We start from the raw sequence: 6,171 nt of genomic DNA on the forward strand, positions 1-6,171 counted from the left end.
GAATTTCGAGGGAATTAATGAAAAAAATCCCAATGAAGGTGGCCTAGCTGTGCCAGACCTAAACTATATTAAAAAGCAGCAGTCACCAAAACCATTTGGTACGGGCTAAGAAAGAGAGTAATCAACCAAATAGATTTGGTTCACAAGACACAATAGTTAATGATTATAGTAATCTAGTGTTTGATAAATTCAAAGACCCCAGCTTCTGTAATAAGAACTCACTATTTGATAAAAATTGCTAGGGAAATTAGAAATTAGTATGGCAGAAACTAAACATTTGTCCAGACTTAATACCCCATACCAAGATAAGGTCAAAATGGGTTCATGATTTAGACATAAAGAGTGATACTATAAGCAAATTCGAAGAATAAAGGATGGTCTGCCTCTCAGAACTGTGAAGAAGGAAGGAATCAGTGGCCAAAGAAGAACTAGAATATATTATGGCATACAAAATGGGTAGTTTTATTATATTAAGTTTAAAAAGTTTTATACAAGTAAAACCAATGCATACAAGATTATAAGGGATGCAGTAAACTGGGGGAAAAAATTTATATCCAAGGGTTCTAAAATGTATAAAGAACTAACTGAAATTTATAAGAATACAAACTATTCTCCAATTAATAGTCAAAAGATATGAACAGACAGTTTTCATATGAAGAAATTAAAACCATTTCTAGTTATGAACAATGCACTAATCACTATTGATCAAAGAAATACAAATTAACACAGCTCTTAGGTACGACTACACACCTCTCAGATTGGTTAAGATGACAGGGAAAGATAATGATGAATGTCGATGGGATGTGGGAAAATCAGGACACTAATTATGTTGGTGGAGTTGTAAATGGATCCAACCATTGTAGAGAGCAATATGGAATTATGCCAAAAGGGCTATCAAACTGTACAGTGTCACTATTTGGCCCATATTTCAAAGAGATCATAAAAATGGAAAAAGTACCCATATGTGCAAAAATGCCTATAGCAGCCCTTTTTGTAGTTGCAAACAACTGGAAACTGAGTGGATACCCATCAGTTTGGGAATGGGTGAATAAGTTATAGTATATAAGTGTTATGGAATATTATTGTTCTATAAGAAATGATCAGCAGGATGAATTCAGAGAGGCCTGGAGAGACTTACATGAACTGATACTAAATGAAGTGAGCAAAACCAAGAGAACATTATACACAGCAGCAAGTTTATACAATGATCATCCATGTGGCTCTTTTCAATAGCGAGGTGATTCAGGCCAGTTCTAATGGTCTTTTGATGCTGAGAGCATCTACACCCAGACCCACCCAGACTGTGGGGACTGAGTATGGATCACAACATAGTAGTTTCACTTTCGTTGTTGTTGTTGTTTTCTTGCATTTTGTTTTCTTTCTCAGTTTTTTTTTCTTTCTGATCTGACTTTTCTTGTGCAGCATGATAATTGTGAAAATATGTATAGAAGAATTGCATATGTTTAACATATACTGAATTATTTGCCATCTAGGGGAGGGGATCAAAGGAAAGGAGGGAAAAAATTTTGGAACATAAGGTTTTGTGAGAATGAATGTTGAAAACTATGCATGTGTTTTGAAAATAAAAAGTTTTATTTTAAAAATAAGAAAAAGAAAACCCCACATGGGACTATGAAGAAGCAGACACAACTGAACAATAATAAAAACAAAACTATTTTTACCAAATTCCTAGCTTATGTCAGTGACAAACTGAATGCCATTTCCCTAATTCCATTTTTCTCATAACCCCATATTTTTTGTTGCTTTATTTTGCATATTGATGTGCTTTTACATATTTTATAATATGTCATGTTAAAACAGAACTGACAAATAGAAAAATAAATAGTATATAAAATAATAATGAAACAATTTTTTTTAGATAAATCAGTGATTTCATCAATGTAGAGGGATTCCTTCAATCAATATAAATTAGCAACTACTGTGTAAAAGTTAACAAGTTGTAGAAAATTACAAGAGGCTCTCAGAAATTAAGTATTTGGTTTATGATCACAGAGCTAGTATGTGAGGGATATAACTCTAACCCAGGTCCTACTGGTTCCAGGATCAGCATTCTATCCACTTTGTAAAATTGTTTCTTATTAAATATTTGGAAACTAAGCTATATTCAATATAGCTTCAATATATTCATATTCAATATTCATATGTATCATATCCATATTCAATATGTATCTTATTAAATATACCCAAGAGTTAATAACCAGCCTTCCTTCTTCTCCTGTTCCACCCCTAGGAGAGTAAAGGAAAAGATAAAATATAATATAGAGAGAGAAAAGAAATTGCTTCCCCATGCCATGAACTGAAGGTGTTTACATAGCAGAAAGAAAGAACAAAATGTAGGTAGGAGAAAGAACCATGAGAAAGATAGTAGAGAGATATCAGTGGCATCATGGTGCCTATTGGAAGCAGAGAATGAGTAGAGTCAATGGTTGACAAGTTCCTTGCAAGAAATACATGAGTCAAACCAAAAGCTAGCAGCCTGTAACAAAAAGATGGCAGCACTGAAAGAGGATACTGGAAGAACTCATAGGAGTGGATTGCTATATTACAGAGAGAAAACAGTGAAAAATAACTCACAATGAACTGTGCCTTGGGATCCACAGTAACAATTCCCTCAGGCTGTTGGGACTTCTTTTACTGGTGTCTTTCTGGATCTTTCTGGAAACTAAGACCAAACTGTTCTGGGATAAGAGGTAACAGCTGTAGCTGTTCTCTTGCTAATCAGACTAGCATGTAAGTCTCATATCCTTTCCCTTGATCAAGCTTTTTTAATAAATTGGATCTATGTTCGAACACTTAAATAGATGTGGCTGTACTGAAAATGAAAATGTCGAGGAAAGAGAGAAAACGAGTTAGATTTTTGTAATTTTAGAGAGATTCCCTGAATTTGGGAAAATATAAGACCTCGCTAACAACCTGAAACACGAGAAGGGGAAGTACCAGTGAATCCGGCATCATCTGGTAAACTCGGTTTTGAGATACAGGACTCCAGTCACTGATCGCTCAAAGGAGCCGGTTACAAGACATTCAGAAGTCCTGGAAGGCAAGAAGTGTGACTGAGAGAGAAAGATGGGCAGAAGATGGGTATTTCTTGAACTCTGTAGAAATGTATTATGACACCAGAAGCTCCTCTTTTCAAAAATGTTCTTCATAACTGGGTTGGAGTGGCCAAGATAGCATTCTGCTGCCACCTCGTGGTATTAGAGTTAAAGGTTGTGCAAACCAGGTAGTCAAGGAGAAAAGTGCAAAAGAAAAAAAAAGTCCCTCTCCAACAGAAATGTTTCCCTCTATCCTACCATCATTTGTGTAATATACTCAACCCCCGGGTACCTTCCCCAAGCAAAGGCACTGCTCATTTGCAGTCAGAAAATTTGGACTGAAGGGCCCATTTTCATTCATTCAATCAACCAATAAGCATTTATTAATCAATCAACTACTATATGCCAGACATTGTGCTAAGTGCTGAGGATGCAAATTAAAAATGAAACAATACCTGCCATCAAGAAGCTCACACTCTGGATGCCCATCAGCTGGAGAATTGCTGAATAAGTTATAGTATATGAATATAATGAAATATTATTGTTCTGTAAGGAATGATAAGCAGGCTGATTTCAGAAAAGCTGAGAAAGACTTACATAAACTGATGAAGTGAACAGAATCAAGAGAGTATTGTACATCATAGCAACAAGATTATGTAGTCATCAATTGTAATGGACTTTGCTCTTCCCAGCAATGTGGCCATTCAAGGCAATTCCAATAGACTCAGGATGGAAACTGAGATCCACATCCAGAAAGAGAACTATGGAGATTGAATGTGAATTGAAACTTAGTATTTTCATCTTTTTGTTTGTTTTCTTTTTTGTTCTTTTTTTTCCCTTTTGGTATGATTTTTCTTGCACAACATGACAAATATGAAAATATGTTTAAAAGAATTGCACATATTTAACCTACATCCAATTGCTTGCTGTCTTGGGGAAGAAGGAGGTAAGAGAGGGAAGGGAAAAAATATAGTACACAAGATCTTATAAAAATAATTGTTGAAATATTTTTACATATATTTGGAAAATAAAATACTATTGAAAAGGAAAAAAAGAAAAAGAAAAAAGAAACTTACACTCTAACAAGAGATTAAAAAAAAAACAAGCAACATAAGTATATACATAGTTATAAAAGATAAACACAACATAGTTTGGGAAAGAATATACTGGCAACTAGAAGTATAAAGAAAGGTTTCAAGTTGAGCTGAATCTTTCAACATACCAAGGCATTCATTTATTTCATTCATTCAACAATCATAGGACCTAACATTTGTCTAGATTTAAAATCATTCAATTTCTCTTAGACCTATTCTAAGTTCATTCCCAGATTTAAATTTAGGAAAGAATTTACCTAATGTCTGGATATGCTGATAATGCATTACACCAAGACAGGGCAAAAGACTGATCTCTGGATCACCCCAGTTTAAACTTCCTTGGAAGCTGACATTGAGCTATTGACAGAGACTTTCAGTCATCCAACCAGTTTTAAATCCACCTAGCTGGCCCATGGGCTAAATCATGGGATTTCTTCTCAGATTGAAAAGAAGAATGAATTTATAGCAAAAGAGACTTTATCAAATGTTCTTCTAAAATCTAGGACAACTAAGTCTTCAAAATTCTCCTGATTTGTTATTCTAATTATTCTGTCAGCAAAGAAGGAAATGCAGTTAGGCTAGTATGACTAGCTTCTAGTCAAGCTATTCTAGATCTTGATGATCATCCTTTCCATTTCTAAATGTTCAAAAATTTTTCCTTCAACAATACCTTTTGAAAGTTTTGCAAGAATCAAAGTCAAGCTCACTGTTCTATAATCTATAATTTACAGACTTCACTCATTTAACTTTTTTAAATTGGTACAAAAGATCCCTCTTTTTAATGCTGTGGTGCTTTTCCAATTCTTCATGATTTCTCAAAAATCAGTGACAGTATCTCAGCAAACATACTCACCAAATCTTTCAGTTAAGATGGATTTCATCCAAACTTAATGACTTAAACTCATTGAGAGCAGTAAGTGCTCTTAATATTTCCTCAATGACCATTGGATTTTCTTAATTGTATAGGATAGCCAAGAGTTGGGTTTCAACTCTTAATTAACCATTTTGTTTTATCATTATAACTCTAAAAATTATATGTAGCTCCTCAATTATGTTTCTCAGCAAAAGTGACAGTCTCAGAAGCAAAAAAAAAAAAAAAAAGTATCCAAATTGTACAAGGGTCCCAATTTTTAGCTAGAGGTTGTAGACTGGTATTATATCCTGACATTGAGCTGTATTAGTATAAAGTTCCCATGTGATGCTATTTTTATTCTTAAAATACTGAAATTTTCTCTTGATGTGTCATTGGCATCAACAGGTATTAAAGTTATAAAAACAAAGAAAAGTTTCAATAATATAACATACACATATGAGGTTAAAAATGAGGTAACAACTGTAAAGTGCTTTGCAAACCCAAAGTGATATATAAAGTAAAAATATAAATTTGATTATTATCTCATATAATTAAATAAGTATCCTTTAAACTATATGCATTACTTTATCCACTTGCAATATAAAATGGAAAGATATTTGCTTATCAGTTAGTTAATCAAAGTATCTTTAGATAGAAAGATAATCCTGGGTGGTTTGGTTTTGTTTTTTTGCTCCTCTATAAAATAAGAAGGATGAACAAAGGAGTCTCTAAAATCCTTTCAACTCTAATGGTCTGATAGTCTCTGACATCTGTCTACAATTGATTCTACTTTAGGTAAGACACTTTCCTTCTCTGAAGCCTCAGTTTCCTCCTCTGTAAAATCAAAGAGTTGAACTAAATAATCACTGAGGCCCCTTCCAATTCTAGCATATTTTTAGATTTAATTATTGGGGGATTTTTTTGTCAAGGCTTTGTGAGGGTACCTTTAAGCCCTGGTTCAGTCCCCTCTCCAAAAGCATCTATCTGTTTGTGATAAAGGTTGCCATTTCACCCTCCACCCAATAATCAGCCTTAAAATGTGAGCAAACAAACTGATATTTTCTTCTAGTTATCAAGAATAATTTGTTTAAATTTATAAGGTACCAAATGGTCAATGTCCTCTTGAGATGCTAGTGAGCAAATGCCATGGTAACAACTTTATGATATC

This window comes from Antechinus flavipes, chromosome 2, assembly GCF_016432865.1.
Source record: "Antechinus flavipes isolate AdamAnt ecotype Samford, QLD, Australia chromosome 2, AdamAnt_v2, whole genome shotgun sequence".
Classification (NCBI taxonomy): domain Eukaryota; kingdom Metazoa; phylum Chordata; class Mammalia; order Dasyuromorphia; family Dasyuridae; genus Antechinus; species Antechinus flavipes.